Source organism: Rhinolophus sinicus, linkage group LG10 (assembly GCF_036562045.2).
Source record: "Rhinolophus sinicus isolate RSC01 linkage group LG10, ASM3656204v1, whole genome shotgun sequence".
In the NCBI taxonomy this organism is placed as follows: domain Eukaryota; kingdom Metazoa; phylum Chordata; class Mammalia; order Chiroptera; family Rhinolophidae; genus Rhinolophus; species Rhinolophus sinicus.
Genome location: NC_133759.1, coordinates 56,594,352 through 56,612,795, shown reverse-complemented (window position 1 = coordinate 56,612,795; position 18,444 = coordinate 56,594,352).

Genomic DNA, 18,444 nt, shown 5'->3' with positions numbered 1-18,444 from the left:
GATTCTGATGTTAACCAGGGTTGAAAGCCACAGCATTTCATGGATGCCTGAGGGACAGCTGACCATGAGTACTGCTGATTCCTGGCCTTACTTATTTTGAAGCTATGACAAAATTCTTCTTCATTGTTTCTATCTCTAGTTGGCTATATGATACTGAGCAAGACCTCTATTATCGCTCAGGTTTTTAATCTGGATCTGGAAAATAGGAGTTTCGTTACCTATTTTACAGAATCAAATTGAACAATGAATATTAAACCACTTTGAAATTACTTTTGCGCTATTAATGATGGTTATGGCCTTCGCCAGACACAAGAATTTACAAACATGATATGGGAATAAGGATCTTGGGGAGAGAGATATAAAACTCCTTATCACTTAACAGAATATGAACTGTTAGGAGGCGGGGACCATCTTTTCTGTGTGTTTGGTAGCATTAGTCAGTGACAGGTAGCAACAACACATTGTAGGAAGGCAATTAGTTTTTGCCAAAGTGAGCTACATTGGTGTTACTGAATTTCTCTTTCATACGTCACCTGCATCAGATTTTCTTGGGATCAGTTACAATGCTGGTGTGTGGGCAGTAGGCACACAGAATAAGGAGGAGGAAAGGTAAGGGATGGGGAAACTGTCTTAATAATCACCCCAGGTAATTCTTAAGCAAACCAAGGTGCCACCTCATAGCTGGTGCACTTGGAGCCAAGATTAGTCCCTCATTAAAATGACAATGTCTTTCATTCCCTTGTGAAAAATTCATTTCTTCACAAACATATTTTAGCACCAAATCCAGCCTACTTGAAATAACCACTTGATTGCAGATTATTTGATCAGGTGTAGACTTTGCAAGTTAAAATGAAAACAATTTAAAAATGAATTTGAAGAACACAATGGGTACAAAAATATTCAGCACACATCTTATGCTATTGAAGAACATAAATGTAAAATTCTTCACTATTCTGTAGGATAAATACAGACAGAATCAGGAAAGTAAAAGAATAACTCTTTGTACTGCTCCCTAGCACGACACACTCAAGTTGACACGATTAATCTACTTCCTGTTTTCATCATTTTTCACACGAATCTTGAAATTTCTTTCTAACGGGTGTCTTGCCTGTTTTCCCTGCCTCCTGTGCCTAATATGACCATGCTAATAAAGCAGGGTGATATTTCTGGAATACCATATCATTTCCTGCTTCATATTCTTCAGTCACCCCTTGCTTAAATTCTGTTACTCATAGTGCTGGCATCAACACAGACCTTGTTAGAAATGCAGACTCTCAAGTCCCACCCAGGACTTACTGAATTAGAATTAGATTCTAGCAGAGACGCAGGTGAGTTGTATGATATTACAAGGTGAGAAGACTTAGTGTACGGCATAATGTGCAAGCCAGTGAGCCTGGTAGGCAAAGTTCCTTTTGATTTGGGCCCTGCTCCTCTCTCTAGCTCTGCCTCATACCTCACTTTTCTTCTACCTCCAGCAACTGCAAGCCATTTGCAATTCTGCAAACACACCATGCTGTTCCATTTACTCACATTTTCATACTTGCTGTTCCCACTGCCTGTAACTTGCCTGGGCATCCCTCCTCTGTGAAGCCTCCCCGATCCTCCCTGAGGGAGTTATTGACTTTCCCTTCTGAAATTTGTCTGTGTCTGTCATCTATATCATGTTATGTAGTGATTATTTCTCATTGGTTTGCTTTCCTAGATTGTGACCATGTGGACCTACTTTTATTTTTAACAATATTGATTTGATGAATTTACTTGAACACAGGAAATATGTTGGTCAAGGAATCAATAACCTTGAAGGTCAGGGTCACTGCATATGGTTATATAATGCAAACTGTGATGTCACTCGCACCCCCTAGTGTTGTGCAGCGCACAGCTGTACATGGCAGACCTGGTAGACATTACGTTTGGTCTCTGCACAAGTTAAGTGCCAGTGACGATAAATGACAGAGACCAATTTAAGCTAGTTTATTCCAAGAATGGGAACTTACTATAAATATAAAGGAATGACTTGGGGATTGTAACTAGAGTTCATAAAAACAGACTGGAAACAGAAATTCAAACACTTTTATGCCTTTCTTTACATTCCTTATGGTTGTTTCCTTTTGCATATCAGTATTAATTGTCTTATAGGTGCGAAAATATTTTCTTTGCTCCTTGTCAGATACAAATTGATGGGCGCTGCTTAGCCCCCAAGTTCAGGTATTACTGGATCAGCTATTCACAAGGACAGACATAGGGTATACAAAACTCCCAGGGAAAATAATCTCATTGGCTCAGCTTGGGTTAGTGTTAATCCATTGACTAACTATGGCTTGGGATAGGGCTATGAAGTTCAAATATGACTCTAGAGGCATATTTCTGTGGATATGTGTATGGTTTTGTCCCTGGAAAGATGGGGTTCATGAACCGGTGATTGGGACCATACTCCTAAGGAAATGGTGTCCAGAATGACTTTGCCGACTTAATATTAATAGTATTATTGAGGCAGCGGCCATAGTCTCCATTCCCACATGAGCCGGGAAGATTTGCTTAGTTCTTTGCAAAATCTCACACTGAGTCCTGAATAGTTACCTCCGTAATGCTTTAGTTAAGCATTACGTACCTCCCTTCACCCCTTTCCTGGTTCAGTAACCATAAACTATAGAGAAGGAATGAGGAACGGGGAGTACACACTCCATGAAGATGAAGAGTAAAATCCCCTAATAGACTTTGAATTCACTGAAGGCAGGAAATGTATCTTATTTGTCTTCGTCTTCCTTTCCCTCTCCAGAAACTAAAATACTTTATGGACCATATGAATCTTTTAGTGGATTGAATTAAAATGGACTGGACTAGGCAATTTTGTATTTCAGACACAGAGGCTGATTAGAACAGTACTGAAAGCAATGTATAAACAGAATGTCATGAGTTGCTGAATATGAAACAATTACATTATAAACTGATTTAGTGGATTCCAAACAAATGGGACTTTACTTAATTATGGATATAATAGTGGTTTTGGAGTCACTATATACTGAAATTTATAATGGCTTTGCCATATACTAGCTATATTTGTATGTCCCTAGGAAAATTATTTAACCCATCCAAACCACATTTTCCTGATCTATAAAATGGAGATAATGATAATTCCTACCTCATAGGATACTTTGTGAGGACTGAATGAATGGGAAAATGTTTATATCATGTACTTGGCACAACGCTGAGCATCTAGTGAACATTCAATAATTAATAATTATTATTATTCATTATGTGTTTAGTTCAAACATTGACTAGTTAAGAAAAATTTTGCCAAGACTCTAGGCACCCACATGAGGAAGTTAATATTTCTGGGTTACATAATAATCCCAAAGCATCTATGATGGCTTGGATATAATAATAACTCTTTAAACCTAGCTAATTTGCCACCACGGAGCTTAGAAAGTTAACACTTAATAAGAAAATGTACAACCAATATGCGTATGTTCTTTCTAAAGCCTGTCCAATTCCCAAGGGACAAAAGTCCAACTCAATATTAAAGTGTTTTTGAATACTAAAAACACTGCAGAGTAAAAGCTAATGGCAGAATAACCATTTTTCTCTCTTCAGTATGTGCCAAGCATCCACATCTCTCTCTAATCTCCCCTAAATCACCTTGACTAAAAGCTTACCACTATTTGGGTCAGTAGGGAATAAACACCATCCTTTGTAACCAGAAACTGGTCTTCCGGAAATCTTGACCGAACTACCCTGGCTTCTTTGTCAGTATCTGCTGGACAAAAGGTTCTTAGTGAACTCTTCAATCTTTTCAATTATGTCTCCAAAACAGATGATCCAATTGCCAACGGGGATGTCTAAAACTAGACAACTGAGGTCTGAATGATTGTGTTAATAAAAACTGAGAGGCAGAGAGAAAAGTCATTGAACTGAAAGAAAACCTAGTGATGACTGACAGTGTACTACTCAATAAGCAAGTTCTGTCCAAAGAGCCAAAGTAAATCAGTTTGGGTCAATTTACTGAAGGTATGTGAAATATTAACCAGTCAACCACAACAGAAACTGAAGAGATTCTAGTTCCTTCCCCGACCATGTTCATTCATTTGCTTGTTTTGGCCGTTTCTTCTACTAGACCTTAAGCGCCACGAGGCATAAATCACAGGTGTATCATTTCACTATTGTAATCCCACTACCTAGTGCAGTGTCTGTCGTGTAATGCGCACTTAAGAATGTGTTGAGTAAGTATGCATGATTTCATGCTAATGGGGACATACATTTCTGTCACAGGTTGTATTCTCTGGAAGTAGATGCTGAGTCAGAGTTTGGGGTGCTGGATTTTTATTATGCATCAACACCAGAGGACAAAATGGGGCAGAAGAAGACATCAAACAGTGATGTAGGCCTACCTTGACAGGGAGTTTTGGAGCAAGCTGTGTATTGGTGTCTTGCATCATCAAACTTACTGGCCTTTTATATCACCACCTTGCTGAATCATTCAATGCAGGCTTCCCCAGGAAGGGCATGGCCTCAGGTAGGGAGAGTCTCTGCAAATGAAGGCAACCTTGACAGAGCTGAAATCTAGAGGCTGTCAGCTGACCCTATTCTCCCAAAGCTGGACGGCAAGTCCTTCCTTGAAGGGGTAACTATGGGGTGCATTTTCGTGTATGCCAGTTTCTGTTACTTTTCTCTCTGAAGAAGAAGGTTGTTTGTTGTCTGAGCACATTAATGAATCTCTGGATGTTCAAAGAGAGATCTGAATTCAGAGGTTGACCTATAGAGAGATGAACTATTGTTTATAATAAAGTAGATTTTTTGTCCGTCTCTTTGTTTGTTTAATTCCCGGGAAGGCAATGAGTAAAAATGGATTAAAACAGACAAGGCCAAGAAATAGAGCGGAAGATTGATGCCGGATGTACGAGTTAGCAGAAATGATTAAAGGATTTTTTATTTTTTATTTATTGGGGTGACAGTTATTAGTAAAATTACATAGATTTCAGGTGTACAATTCTGTATTACATCATCTATAAATCCCATTGTGTGTTTACCACCCAGAGTCAGTTCTCCTTCCATCACCATATATTTGATCCCTCTTACCCTCATCTCCCACCTCCCACCCCCCTTACCCTCTGGTAACCACTGAACTATTGTCTGTGTCTATGAGTTTTTGTTTCTCATTTGTTTGTCTTGTTCTTTTGTTGTTTTTGGTTTATATGCCACATATCAGTGAAATCATGTGGTTCTCTGCTTTTTCTGTCTGACTTATTTCACTTAGCATCATACTCTCAAGATCCATCCATGTTGTCACAAATGGTCCTATATCATATTTTCTTACTGCCAAATAGTATTCCATTGTGTATATATACCACCACTTCTTTATCCGTTCGTCTATCGAAGGACATTTTGGTTGTTTCCATGTCTTGGCCACTGAAACAAAACAGCAATGAACATGGGAGCACACGTGTCTTTATGGATAAATGTTTTCAGATTTTTTGGGTAGATACCCAGGAGAGGGATTGCTGGGTCATATGGTAATTTTGGGTCATATGGTCTATTCGTAGTTTTTTGAGGAACCTCCACACTGCCTTCCATAACGGCTGTACCAGTCTGCATTCCCACCAAGAGTATATGAGGGTGCCTTTTTCTCCACAGCCTCTCCAACACTTGTTACTATTTGTCTTGTTGATGATAGCCATTATGACTGGGGTGAGGTGATATCTCATTGTGGTTTTTATTTGCATTTCTCTGATGATTAGTGATGTTGAGCATTTTTTCATATGTCTATTTGCCATTTGTATGTCCTCTTTGGAGAAATGTCTCTTCAGGTCATCTGCCCATTTTTTCAATTGGGTTGTTTGTTTTTTTTGTTGTTGAGTTTCATGAGTTCCTTGTATATTTTGGATATTAGCCCCTTATCAGAGGCACTGTTTGCAAAAATCTTCTCCCATTCAGTTGGTTGCCTCTTTATTTTGTCGATGGTTTCTTTTGCTGTGCAGAAGCTTTTAAGTTTCATATAGTCCCATTCGTTTATTTTAGCTTTTACTTCCCTTGCCTTTGGAGTCAAATTCATAAAATGCTCTTTGAACCCAAGGTCCATAAGTTTAGTACCTATGTTTTCTTCTATGCAGTTTATTGTGTCAGGTCTTATGCTTAAGTCTTTGATCCATTTTGAATTAATTTTGATACATGGTGACAGATAGCAGTCCATTTTCATTCTTTTGCACATGGCTGCTATCCAATTCTCCCAGCACCATTTATCGAAGATGCTGTCTTTTCTACATTGTATTTTTTTTTTTTTTTTTTTTTTTTTTGCTTCTTTGTCAAAAATTATCTGTCCATATTTATGTGGTTTTATTTCTGGGTTCTCAATTCTATTCCATTGGTCTATGTGTCTGTTTTTCTGCCAGTACCATGCTGTTTTGATTATTGTAGCCCTGTAGTACAAGCTAAAGTCAAGGAGTGTGATACCTCCAGCATTGTTCTTTTTTCTTAAAATTGCTTTGGCTATTCAGAGTCTTTTGTGGTTCCAAACAAATCTGATGATTTTTTGTTCTATTTCTTTAAAAAATGCCATTGGGATTTTGATGGGTATTGCATTAAATCTGTATATTGCTTTGGGTAATATGGCCATTTTAACTATGTTGATTCTTCCAATCCATGAGCACGGAATGTCTTTCCATTTCTTTGTGTCTTCTTCAATTTCTTTTTAAAATGTCTTATAGTTTTCAGCATATAGGTCTTTCACATCCTTGGTTAAGTTTATTCCTGGGTATGTTATTCTTTTTGCTGAAATTGCAAAAGGAATTGTTTTTTGTATATCTTTTTCTGAGATTTCATTGTTAGTATATAGGAATGCAATGGACTTTTGCACATTGATTTTGTAGCTGACAACTTTACTGTATTCATTGATTGTTTCTAATAGCTTTTTGGTGGAGTCTTTAGGGTTTTCTATATATAGCATCATGTCATCTGCAAAGAGTGACAATTTAACTTCTCCATTCCCAATTTGGATGCCTTTTATTTCTTTCTCTTGCCTGATTGCGCTGGCAAGGACTTCCAACACTATGTTGAAAAGCAGAGGTGATAGGGTACAGCCCTGTCATGTTCCTGAATGTAGAACAAAGGGCTTCAGTTTTTCACCATTAATTATTGGTGAGATTAGCTGAGGGTTTGTCATACATGGCCTTTATTATGTTAAAGTATTTTCCTTCTATACCTATTTTATTAAGTGTTTTGATCATAAATGGATGTTGTATCTTGTCAAATGCTTTTTCTGCATCAATTGATATAATCATATGATTTTTGTCTTTTATTTTGTTTATGTGATGGATCACAATGATGGATTTGCAGATGTTGAACCATCCTTGTGCCCCGGGGATGAACCCCACTTGGTCATGATGAATAATCTTTTAATGCATTGTTGTATTCGATTTGCTAGAATTTTGTTTAGGATTTTTGCATCTGTATTCATCAGAGATATTGGTCTGTAGTTTTCTTTTTTTATGTTGTCCTTACCAGGTTTTGGTATCAGGGTAATGTTGGCCTCATAGAATGAGTTAGGGAGTACTGTCTTTTCTTCAATTTTTTGGAAGAGTTTGAGCAGGATTGGTATTAGATCCTCTTTGAAGGTTTGGTAGAATTCACTAGTGAAGTCATATGGTCCAGGACTTTTGCTTTTGGGAAGGTTTTGAATGACTGATTCAATTTCGTTACTGGTGATCGGTCTGTTTAGATTTTCCAGTTCTTCATGGTTCAGCCTTGGAAGGCTATATGTTTCTAAGAACTTGTCCATTTCTTCTAGGTTATTGAATTTGGTGGCATATAGTCTTTCATAGTATTCTTGGATGATCCTTTGTATTTCTGTGGTGTCTGTGATAACTTCTCCTTTTTCATTTCTGATTTTGTTAATTAGTGTCTTCTCTCTTTTTATCTTATTGAGTCTAGCCAAGGGTTTGTCAATTTTGTTAATCTTTTCAAAGAACCAGCTCTTTGTCACATTAATTTTTTTTTATTGTCTTTTTGTTCTCTATTTCATTTAGTTCTGCTCTGATTTTTGTTATTTCCTTTTTTCTGCTGACCTTGGGTTTCATTTGTTCTTCTTTTTCTAGTTGTTTAAGGTGTAACATGAGGTTATTTATTTGGGATTTCTCTTGTTTCTTGAGATAGGGGATTTTTTTTTTTAAGCTCTGATAAACAGGTATTTAAGTTTTAATTATCTACATACAAACTTGCAGTATCACTTCCCACTCCCCATGACTGTTACTCTGTTCATTTAAAAAAACATGCTTCTGCTCTCCATGTATCTGTTTAGTCCACTAGAACACATTCAAAATGTCAAACTCAATACATTTTAGCTTAAAAGAAAATGCACAATATACTTAGTGTTAAGGATGTAGAGCAAAGATGTAACCAGAAAACAGGAGTTATCCACACAACAGAGACCCTTACAAGTCTGTGTAAATGAATCTATCAAGACAGCAAAACTGGAGCATCCCCAACTGAATCTGGCAATTATCCAACTTGACCAGGCTCTGTTTTTTCACTCTCACTTCAGTGTGTGAAGCCCAGGGGAGATTGGTTAATGCACTAGTTCACCTGAACCAAATCAAGTAGCCAAGATACATACCTAAGATTGACTGAATATATGTGAGAGCACATAGCTCATATCTACTTTTCATTGACTGCCCTTGTAGGGGTCACAGTTTCAGCACGTCCTCCATGTCCACTTGAGCCCCTCAAAGTGATTTCATGGAAATCCAAAACAGAAAACTTGAGTTTCCTATGTGGGTCATACAGACCAGTGAGAAAGACACAATAAGAAGTTAAACATCCGTTGAGAGCAGGGAATTTCAGTATGGGGCCATAAGAAACAATTCCCAGAAGTTCTGGGAGGACATGGGATGTCAGTTCTGAGATGACATTTATGTCACAATATTCTCCAGAGCAAGAATTCAGTAGTCTATTTGCTCAAGGAGCAATATTTCAAGGATACTCTCCTCTTAGAATGGATATTGGTTGCTAAGAGAAGTTATTTGAATCTAGTAATTTTAGGTAATGTATACCAATACGTGCACACATACAGTCTATTAAAATGTTTAAAAACACAGCTCAAACTGGTTGAAATCCTAGAGTAGTGGTTCTCAAACGGGGATTTTACCCCTCAGGGGACATTAGTCAACATCTGAAGACATTTTTGGCTGTCACAAATGGGGAGTTGACTGGTATCCAGTAGACAGAGGTCAGAGTTACTGTTAAACAGCTAATAAGTAAGGACAGCACCCCAAGCAAAAAACCATATGGCTCAAAATTTCAATAGTGCTGAGGCTGAGAAACACTGCTTTACAGTGAACTTTTGGGGACATTTATCCTATAAGTCCAGAAACAGGGGAGCTCAAAGGAAGTCACCAAGGACTTGGGTTCTCCCTGCCTTTTCTCCTGCTTTCTGTGACATTGGTTAAATGCTCAGCTGTTGCCTCCCACCTGCCAGCTCCAGGCACTCACCCTGTGATACCAGATTGGCAGCAGAGCTTCTATCTTTACACCAGACTACTTATGGCAAGGAAGAGATCTTCTGGTAGCTCTGATACAAATTCAGAATTACTTTTAGTCGTTTGTACAATAAGTTAAGAATCGATTACAGTGACCAGAGGATTGGCCACTCTCAATCCCACAGTTGTCATACCACTTGTATCAGAGTCTCAAGGAAGTTTTGTTAAAACACGGATTTCTGGGGGGTACACTCAGTAGGTCTGGGTCATTTTTTCTATTAAGGACCAGACAGCAAAATTTTAGGCTTTGCAGGACACACACAATCTCTGTTTTCCTTCTTTTATTCTCATTTTTGGCCAAAGCCACTGCCTCCTGCTCCTCCTCTTTCCTCCCCTTCATCTTCTTCTTTATCCAACTCTTTAAAATTGTAAAAACTGTTCTTAGATCACAGGATGTGTATAAACAGACCCCTGGCTGGACTGGGCCCTCAAGTTATGTGTTGACCCTGAGCTTCCCCTGTTTAAATCACTGTGTGGCTTACAGGAAAAGTTCGCTGATTCCTATGATAAAAGAGTAACTATAAGATACAAGAGCACTCCATATTATAGGCCAGCTGAGGGAGAGTACCCAGAAAAGGACAAACTTGGACCCCCTTTCCAAGGCTGGGGTTCAGACCTGACTGGAGAAGGTGTAGTTGCAGCTTCCTAGATGGTAGAGAAGTTCCTTGGTTTGTTCCCTGGTCCACAGTTGCTGGGCAAGCGGGAAGCAGCCGTTAGGGAACAGGCAGGGAGTAGGTGGTAGCTGGGCATTCAAACTTGCAGAGGGGTTAGGGGTGGTATGGAACGGTGAGACTAACTGGGGCTGCTGGGTCATCGAGGAATTCACATTCGGGGCTGGTGACAGGGGCAGAGCCCCACTGGATATCTTGCCCTCCACACCACTGACTCACTGTAACCTCCTGGATCACCAGGAAAGCCCTTTTCCTCCTTCAATGTCCCCCCAGCACCCTCCACTGAGAAAGCTTAACATTCTGTACACTGTGAAGCAGAAATGCTTAAAGAAATTCTATCCATTATTGCAGAGCAGGTATTGAAGGGTGGACCTGAAGCTGAGAGGCAGCAAACTGATAACCGGTACACACGTAATTTTTCATAATCCTCATAATAACCCCGTAAGGAAGGAATAAAAATTACTCACATTATATCACTAAAAAGCTGATCAGACAGGTTAAATAATGTGCCCAAAGTCACACACACAGTGACTGGAAGATTTAAACACAAAGAGACTAATTGCAGAGTCTATGTTCTTACTGGTACACTGTGCCACTGAACATATATATATGTATATGTACTGTTTTATGTGTGTGTGTGTGTGTGTGTGTGTGTGTGGTATCTATGTAGCATATACATGTCACTGGTTAACTCATTGTCAACTGAGGTGTTACCTTTTTGGGGGAGGAGCTTTTGTAACCATGAAAGCCTTAAAAATTATTTCCAAAATGCAACAAAATAGTGTGCCCCTGGCCAGCCAGCTTAGCTCTGGTCTCTTCCCCAATGGTTCCTCTTCCTTTTTTGGTGTGTTTGATGGTGCCATGGCTGGAGAAACTCCAGGAAATATTTAGAGAGAAGAATGGAAGATCCCATCACCATTTCCCCCCCTTTTTGACGCTTAAGAAACTTTTATTGTTCCTTTAGTCAAAAACATTGAGATGCTTAACATAAAAGATGTAGCCTCTTTGAAAAGCTTCACCCTTCTGGAGCTTCACGGGGAAATTATGAAAGAATGCTTTTAAAATTCTGGTCACAGATACATCTCTATTTTTATTTAATTTTATCACTGTCACAAATATTAAAAGTACTAGAGAACATGAGATGGGTTTCCTGGAGTTTTAGCATCTCTGCGCTTTGGTCTGAAATCTCATTTATCACTTTATTTATCACTCGGTCCTTGGACACTCGTATCCTGTTTTGTTAACCTCATAAAACAATCATTTCCTCACTTCCTAAGTGCTTCCCCTCATGAGCCTTGCTTTACAAATACCAATGGAAGCCGAAAGTAGCCCTTGGGAAATATCATTTATGAGGGATAAAATGAATGTCAAGGTCCCTCAGTTTTCATGGCCCCATTTTGTTTTGACATTTATGTTACATAGGCACTTGTAGACCTGGGGTTACTTTTTCTGAATTTGTTGGGAATTTGTCTTCTTACTTTGACTTGATGAAAATCCATTTGTTTTAAAATAAAAGCTTCACATAAAAACTTAGTAGGTTAAAATATCTTTATAAATGTAATATATGCATACCACAGAAAATTTAAACAATGCAGAAAGCTGTGAAAAATAAATCCAGCTGCATTTTCACCAACCAAAGGTAGCCATGGCTAATATTTTGAAGTGTTTCATTTTAGGCTTATTTTTTGTGAGATGTGAAAGCTTAGCACATTTGTAATAAAGTTCGCAATATAGTTTTATCTTCTGCTTTTCTACAAATAAGGCTTTTTCCTTCCTCTAAACATTTATATTGGAGTATAACATACACATGGAAAAGTGCTCAGTTCATAAACACACAAGCTGATGAATTTTCACCAATTGAACGTGCCATGATCAAAACCAGAAGGTCACTCTTATGACCTTCTCTGCACTCCTCCCAGCCCTCCCTGTGCCCTGCAGTTGCTACCCTACCCCCAGGAGCAACTGCTATCCTGGTTTCTATCCCCAGAGATGAGTTTAGTCTATTTTATAACTTTATATAAATGGAACCATACAGTATGTACTTTGTTGTGTTTGACTTTTTTCATACAACACTTTATGTGTGAGATTTATCCATGAGGTTTATGCATGTAGTAATAGTTCATTCTCATTACTGTATACAACTTAAAAAAAATATGTGTTGGGTGAGAAGAGTGAGGTTCATGGAAACTGATCTTTGCCATTTCCCAGTGCGGCAGTGTTATTCTGCATTATTTCTCTGATGAACATCAGAGTGTCTTTTCAGTAAAGGGTTAGAAGGAAAAAGTATGGAAGGTGACTTCTATAACTACCTCCAAAGACTGTGTATTGTGTATGTCTCCTGGACTCCTGAGAGGCCCTCAAAATGTAAGTATCCTATGTCAGAAAGGGTATGCTTTCTTAGACGTGTTAAAAGAGAAAGTGTAAAGCATTAGGATTAAACAAAGCAAATAATTGAACTCGCAAGACCTTTTTTTCAGTCTGGTTATTTCTGGGATATGCTGACACCGAAGAGGGATTTGTTCATTCACGAGAGGGTTAACTTCTTGATCCTTTAGAGCAGCTGAGCTAATCAAAGTGTGGCCCTCGGGCAGAAGCAGCTTCACAGTAGAGCTTGTTGGAAATGCAAATTCTTAAGCCTCTTTCTACACCCAAAGAATCAGAATCTCTGATTTTAAAGCAGGAGAGAGTAGCAGTTGAGGAAAGTGGGGTTTAAATTCTACTTCTGTCATTTACAAGAGTATGATCCTGGGCACATTATTTATCCTCTCTCAAACTCTGCTTTGTTATGTATAAATTGAGATCATGATGCCTGTCTTCTAGGGTGTCTGTGAACTTCAGACCAAGACAGTGCACGTGAAGGGCTCCCCACGTGCTCAGCAAATGGTTCCTGACCTGAGGTCCAAGCTGCTGGGGGTTCAGATTTGTATGTTAGGGTTTCCATGAAATTCCTGATTAGACTCTGGGTGGACAAAATGGGCCAAAATCAACTGATCCGAGACTCTTTCCTGAGAATGTGGAGGCAGAGATATGAGAGTTTATGGCTTCACTTATTGCTTGACTTATGAATGTCAAGGGCAGGTGAATGAGGAAGCCAGGGACAGCTATCTCCTGCCGTTTTGCAGAGATGGAGATTCAGTGGGAGTGTCGGGAAAAGAAAAATGAAACTGACTTTCAGAAGTAAGGGGAAATGAGAGACCATATGGCCTCAGAGAGACAGAGAATAGATGCTCAATTTCTCAACCCAGTCTCTTTAGAGGTCAGACTCTAATTAACACCCTCGTGCTCTATAAAATGCTCCTGTGTCCTTATACTACAACCCCTTTTATGTTACAGCTAATTTGAGGGAACATATGCTAATTGTACCAGAAAACAACCTTGGCTAAGAGAAAGTACAACTTTAACCTTGTCCCAACAAAGGGCCTATGGCCACCACTGTCTGAACCAGCACCTGGCCCTGGGGAGAGTTTTACCTGGTGCAGTGCGCCTGAGGCTCCTATCTTCTTGCATCAACATCTTGAAAACAGAGCATCTGGCCAGCTGCGCTAATAATCACCGCAGGGGGGATATTTGCATGTTCAACATAACCACCTGGAATAATGAAGATGGAGATAAGGCTGTCTGTGGGTCACAGAGAAATAGCCTGTACTCCCTCTTATAGTAATGAGAGACATTTACTCCCTGGAGTCTAATACTATCAAAGTGGCAGATAAGTCTGATCCTTAGGCTTTTTGGTGAATCTATTTTGCTAGAGCCAGGGGGAGAAAAACACCTTTTCTTAAAGTTGCAGATTATTTAAAGATGTAACAAATATTCACAATGAATCTATCTTCTATGTCTGTTTCACCTCCTCCCTAATTTGATTGAAAGCTGACAAAACTTGGACTCCTTGTTGAGCTTGCTTATGAAGAAGTTGGTTTTTAGCCAACCTCACAGGTAGGTATTGCTTATAGCTACAGATTATTCATTGAACGGATAATGGAAAGCAGCTCCTCTTCCCCATCTGTGGGATATGTAAGCGCAAGGATTCAGGCTCTATATTTAGCGTCCAGCAGAGTGCCTCAATTACCCAAGGAGACACTCCATACAGTTTCTGACATCTGATGTGGTTAACTGTCTCTTTTCCTTTGCAGGGGTGAGAGTAAAATGAACAAAACATGACTATTAAACTCTATGGGCTCCGCCAAAGAAGTTAAATTAGATGTAAAAAAGGAAACAAAATGTGTATTATATGCAAGACCCTTCTAAAAAAGTTCTCTTTGTTCAGAAGTTAAGCTTACTTGCTATTTAATGTTTTCACTAAGAGGAGAACTTGCCCAAATGCCTCAGATTAACTCAGAATTGTGACTGAATGCCAATATTGCCTAAAATTTCTGTTCTTGATAAAGCAATAAAAATGGGGGTGAGCGGTGGGGTGGCCTGCTAACAACCTTCTGTGTCTGTCACTTTGTCTAAGTGACATGGCTCGGGGAGGGAGTGGTGAGGAAAAGGCCATCTGAGCTGCTTCAGGTGCTCATTCAAAACAATCACACCTTCATCAAAGGGTGGATGACAGTGGCCATAGTATCTCCATGATGATTTTCATTTGTCTTAGAGACAGAACAAAGATGCAATTAAAATAATTTTCAAAATATATTTGATTAGCATTTATCTTGTCTATTTCTATATGTACTGAAACTGTGTTTAAAAGAATCAAAGTAGGCTCATCCATGGAATGGAGTTTAGTTTTATTCAGTTTTAAAACATTTATTCATTTTTGTATTCGCTTGTCCAACTATTTCGTTAGGAAGTATACAGCGCAGCATCTTCAATACATAGATTAGAAACAAAACAAAACTGAAGTCAAGGAAGGTAAAGCAGCCTTGTCCTAACTAGCAAATTGCAGAATCAGAACTCAAACCCAGTCTTCCTCCTCTTTCGGTCGTGGTGCTTTCTCCCTGGGGCCTAGTTCTACTTTAAGCTGACCCTTGCTCTTTCCATAATTAATACAGTTTTCCAAAATCCTGCGAATAGGATTTTCCAAGTGTTTTAAATACTCATTGAGAGCTAAGATATTATACACTGGACACCTTCTTTGTCATATCTGAGTCATTTTCTAGGTGTAGGGTAAGCCTCAGAATAGCAAGTTTCCTTACTTCCAACACAGAAGCAGAGCCATGTCCTAGGAAGAAAAGCTGAAGGGTGGGCTCAAGGGCCTTGGTTGTCATCCATCGGACTGAAGTTACACTAAAGAGACCATTTTTAATCAGGAAAGTGCCTGTTTCTAAATTTTCTAGAAAGTTTAGAATTATATATTTTGAAATTAAATCTTTGCCCATAGAAAGGGGTATGTTTGTTTTAAACATACAACATACACTTGTTTCTTTCTTTTATTTTTTTTTTTTCAGAAAACAATTTAGGCACCTCAGCTTCTTTTATTCTGTCATCATCTAAGACAACCTATATAAGAAGAGGACTATTTGTTTCTTAAAAGCTTTTCTCTGGTTTTCTTTTTTTTATTTATTACATTTATTGGGGTGACATTGGTTAGTAAATTGATATAGGTTTCAAGTGTACATTTCTATAATATATCATCTATGCATTACATTGTGTGTTCACCACCCAGAGTCAGGTCTCCTTCCATCGCCATATATTTGATCCTCTTTTCCCTCTTCTACCATCCCCAATTCCCCCTTATCCTCTAGTAACCACTAAACTGTTGTCTGTGTCTCTGAGTTTTCGTTTCTTTGTTTGTCTTGTTCCTTTATTGCTCTCAGTTTAAATCACACATTAGTGAATTCATATGGTTCTTGACTTTTTCTGTCTTATTTTGCTTAAGATGATAATCTCAAGATTCACCCATGTTGTCACAAGTGGCACCATTTCATCTTTTCTTATGGCCAAGTAGTATTCCACTATGTATATATTTCACATTTTCTTTATCCAATCATCTATCAAATGACACTTTGGTTGTTTCTGTGTCTTGGCCACTGTGAATAATGCTGCAATGAACATAGGGGTACATATACCTTTATGGATAAATGTTGTCAGATTTTTTGGGTAGATACCCAGGAGAGGGACTTCTGGGTCTTAATCTTTTGAGGACCCTCCATACTGTTTTCCGTAGTGCCTGTACCAATTTATATTCCCACCAACAGTGTATGAGGGTTCCTTTTTCTCCACAACCTCTCCAACACTTGTTATTGTTTATCTTGTTGATGATAGCCATTCTGACTGGGGTAAGGTGATATCTCATTGTGGTTTTTATTTGCATTTTCTTAACAGCTAGTGAAGTTGAGCATTTTTACGTATATCTGTTGCCCGTTTCTATGTCTTCTTGGGAGAAGTATCTGTTCAGGTCCTCTGCCCATTTTTGAACTGGGTTGTTTCTTTTTTTGTTGTTTAGTTGTAAAAGTTCTTTTTTTCTTTCTGTTTTATTAGCATCCTTTGGGAATTTGCCTCTGACTCTGACCCCATGTGATTCTAGCAAGATGTCAATCATGGGGTCCAGTGTCCCTTACCACAGCTTAGGAGGAAGACCCGAAAAATGGACTTGATGACAAATCCATGGGTGGATCCTGAAGTCTCTCCCTTCAGGAACTTGAATCTTGGACAGCAACATACAGGAGGTGGCTGAGGCTGAAGGACCTGATGGCAGGATCCTGAGGAGACACTAATGAGTTCCTGCCACCCAGACCATTGAAGATACTAGTTATTTTGTCTCAGAATGCCTTGGTCTTCTGCTCTCCTTTAATTGATGAGTTGTCCTGTGTTCTTACTTATCTAGCTGCCTGTCTACTTACGTGTCTATTGCTTAAGTTATTACCTTGGGGAACTCTTGCTTGCAATCAAAGAACTCTAGTTTTGTTCAACTGCTGAGTAGGAAAGTAATCCTGAGCAAGTTCGTTCCCCTCTCCGGGCTTTAATATTCTCATTTATACAATGGACATGATGAATTGGATTGGATGGTCTCTACAAATGGACAGATAAGGGAGTGTGAATGAAGTAGTGCACAAATTTTAAAAGTAATTGCTATTTCAAGCTTTTTCTAAGCCCAGAGGACTACAAAGATAAATGAGATACAGATGAGTGTCAAGATTCCTCACTATTGTTCTGAGCATGTAACTTTTTATGTAATTAGCACAGGAGAGTCAGGCACAAACTTTCCCTATTAAAATGAGTAACTTTACTGTATAGAAAAGGTGTGGAACCACAAAAGGGTTCACAGAGGTAAATACCTTGAATATAGATATTTGGTGCAAGCAACCCCTTGGGCCCTATTAGCCCTCCCAGCATCCCTGATGAAAGGATGGGCACAGTGATGCTAGCTTGATGTCTCTACAGCCAGTGATTTTCTCACTCTAGAGCAGCAACTAACACCCACTTCAAAGCCTTAAGTTTTCATTGATCAATGCTTGACCTAGCCAAGACAGCTGTCAGTGGTTTGGTACTGTTTTATCCTGGCATTGACACTGATGATACCTTGCAGCTTCTGAAGCTCACACACAGCTATATATACTCAACCTGAATTCAGGAAAGCATGTAGGAAATGCCACTTGATCACTTGCCTCCAAGATTAATAACTGTACTTTTGTGCTCCATTTGGCATCATTATGTAGGATCTGTTATTAACAAGCCCTGGGAACACTCTTACCTGAGTATAGACATAAATATTAGCTTTGGTAGATGAGATCTTGGTGTGGCTACCCCAAGAAATAAGAGGCAACTGCTTTAGTCTCCTATTTTCTGCACCTTCAGACATTCAGCTCTAAGTTACCACAGTAATATTTCGAATTCCAGATGGTTTCATTCCAACACCCAGGGAAGTTTGGAGCTAAATTTCTCTCTTCCTCATTTCCCACTAGGGAACAAACTTTCTTTCATATTGAACTGTGAAAATGCTAAATAGAATATCAAACAATATACTTCTGCTAAATCCTATCATGCATTGTAAAGTTTAACAAACAAATTTTGAACAATTGTTTCTCTGCTACTCATTTGTACTGGCAGAAAAAATATGCAACCAGAGCTCCAGGCTCAAATTAAGTGATTATACAAGTACAAGTGGAGAAAGTCCATAAGTTATTACCGTACTTGTTATTTGGTTTTATTGAAGCCTTCTATCATAGATCTCATTCCATATAACTATTACCACTTAGTAAGTACCAATTGTGTACCAAGCACTGGACAAAAATTCTATACAAATACCACTGTGTTTAAGAGAATAGCAAGAGGTAGATAATAGATGCCTCTGTTATCCAGAGGAAATTGGG